Source organism: Photinus pyralis, unplaced genomic scaffold, assembly GCF_008802855.1.
Source record: "Photinus pyralis isolate 1611_PpyrPB1 unplaced genomic scaffold, Ppyr1.3 Ppyr1.4_LG2, whole genome shotgun sequence".
NCBI lineage: Eukaryota > Metazoa > Arthropoda > Insecta > Coleoptera > Lampyridae > Photinus > Photinus pyralis.
This window is the reverse complement of record NW_022170403.1, coordinates 32,603,980-32,606,563: the sequence shown is the minus strand read 5'-3', so window position 1 is coordinate 32,606,563 and position 2,584 is coordinate 32,603,980. Positions and strand designations below refer to the sequence as shown.

The following is a 2,584-nucleotide window of genomic DNA, read 5'->3' as shown; positions in this document are numbered from 1 at the left end:
TTAATTTGCGGTTTGATTGATCTAATTAATTTAATTCGCGTGTTGATTTCCCGGAATTTCTGTTTTTTAATTTGATTCGCGGCTTAATCAATTTAATTAGCGGTTTGATTTCTCGAAATTTCCTCTAATTAATTTAATTTGTGGATTTGATTAATTTAATCCGCGGACCAATTAATTTTATTTTATTTTTTTTTTTAAATGAGGGTTCGACAGCTAAGATCATATCCCCTTTTAATTCTCATCTACGTTACCACACATCTAAATTTTCCCATACACTGTAACGTTTCAAGATTAGAGTTTAAACTTCAAATATAAATTAAATTTGGCGGTGAACGAGTTTTATGAGTTAGGCGATAGTGGGAGCGGGTTTGGCATTTTCTAGGTAGACAGTCTTAGATAGCACAATCGAAAAGTCGAATAATTGTTAGAGTTTTACTTAAGAGCGAACTAATTCAGTACTACGGACTACATTACGTAAGTGTTCCTTAATTTGAGATAAGTCAAAAACAATTCCGTTTTTAGGATAATTGCCGATTCGTGCAAGGCTTTGTTGCGAAATAGATTCTGGACCGCATTTATCTGTCAAATCAATGCAATTGGTATTGTGCATATTTAGCAGCCAATTTAAATCTTGAGCCGTTTAATACCTGAAGTAAGTTTAATTATAAATGTATTCATACTCTTAAGACGCAGTTCCATTTAGGGCTCTATGATCTTTGATCCCTGATATCTAATTTCTGGTCTCCGATTTACGATTAATGGTCAAGCGATATTTCTGATCTTGAAGAATCGGTAGCTGCCATTGGGATTGGACCATTGATTGGCAATCACGGAAGCACGCCATTTTGCTATCGCCATTCGGCCATTCGACCTCTGTGCACCTGGTTCCCACTCGAATAAACAGCTAAGGATAATCACCATTATCATTATCATTCACACGCATTCTCTCATAAACGCTCAATCTAATCTCATTCCAAACGTCCATTTTGTCTACGTATTTATATAAGTTAAATTAAGAATAATTAATAGAATTGTGATAGTCGTTACTAGAGTAGAGGTACCTCCGCAAATTACAACAATAGTCAAATTAAATACTACTTCAATTTATATTGTATTCATATTTGTCCTCGTCCGATTCAATCTGTCGGTCGGCGAGTAACGTCAAGGCAGATTGGCGCCCATTTCAATGTAAAAAAAAAAAAAATAAAGAGTCATTAGAAACCCACGACCCAGCGTAAAACAAAACTGAGCAGTAACCAGCGGCACCAAGTAATTCGCTCAGATCAGGCGATACAAGCTGGCGCCCAACGTGGGGCTCATTTACACTTAAGGTACGTGTACAATTTTCACTTCGTTTATCCAAGCCTAAGCTAACAAACAAAATCAAATGTAAATAAATAAACTTGTCAAATTTATGAAAATCAATCCAACAGATCGGTTAGGGACGAATTAGTAGTGAAATTGAAAGCAGAGTTTTTGCCATGCGACTATGTAGAAGACGTTTGGCAAGAGATCAGGGAACGATGTCAGCTTAAATCTGAACACGCTCACATGTTCGTAGCCGCAATGGAAAATTTGTTTAGTCGTGTCGGCCATTTTGTTGCTGAGTCCACAAAAACTCAAATACATTAGGAGAAACTTATTGCCTGTTACATTACTCAATTAGCACTTGTACAAATTAACAATATTCCCGAATTGTTTATCTTTATGTAAGAAAATTGATAATGCGGTAATTGGCACGTCAAGGATCTCAAGGTCTATCTAGGTTCGAACTCTGATATGTCTGTAGGGTAATTTAAAGGTAGGTAATTAAGAGTTAGGGTTAGGATAGATAAGTTGTAGATTAGTATGTCAAGATTGTCTCATTATTGTTTGTTGGTGTTTTAAGTAATGCGTTTGGGGTGAGACGAACTACACGTTTATAAGTGAGATCAAAATGCACGGCAGGATTTTAGAATTTTCCCGATGTGATTTTATTCTCTATTGTGATTTTCCCAAACTATGAGTTATTAATTTAATATAAGACTCCCATAAACATGGGCGTGTTGGTACGCATAGTTATCCCTTACCTAGGTCGACCGGATCTTAAATATGTTAAAAGGAGCACGATATATCTCATCCATTGATTTGCGGAATAGCTTTTGGCAGATTCCCTTAGATAGTTCTTCGAAGGAAAAACCAGTTTTTCAGTACCCGGTCGCGGGCTCTTCCAATTTTGTGTGCTACCTTTTGGGTTATGCAACGCCGCGCAAACCCAACAACGTCTAATGGACGCAATAATTGGTCCCTTATTTGAACCGTACATCTTTGTTTACTTAGATGATATAATCATAGTTTCGTCGACATTTCAACAACATGTCGAATTACTTCAAGAAGTTCATCGTCGGTTGCGGATGCAATATAACGATCAATTTATCAAAGTGCGAGTTTTTTAAAAAGTCATTAAAATATTGGGATTTGTAATTGATGGCGAGGATGACGGGTTAAAAACAGACCTGAAAAAATATCAACAATGGTCAATTATCCTCGACCTACGACTGTCACTGAAGTTAAGAGATTCATAGGATTATGCTCCTGGTATAGA

General features: G+C 36.5%; 1 long non-coding RNA gene across 1 annotated transcript; it reads left to right on the top strand.

Moving 5' to 3' along the window:
* Positions 1 to 334: 334 nt before the first annotated feature.
* On the top strand, positions 335 to 1,051 carry LOC116164302. Its single transcript, XR_004143865.1, has 3 exons — positions 335 to 474; positions 523 to 652; positions 704 to 1,051. It is a non-coding gene; the product is annotated as an uncharacterized LOC116164302 (long non-coding RNA).
* Positions 1,052 to 2,584: the final 1,533 nt, after the last annotated feature.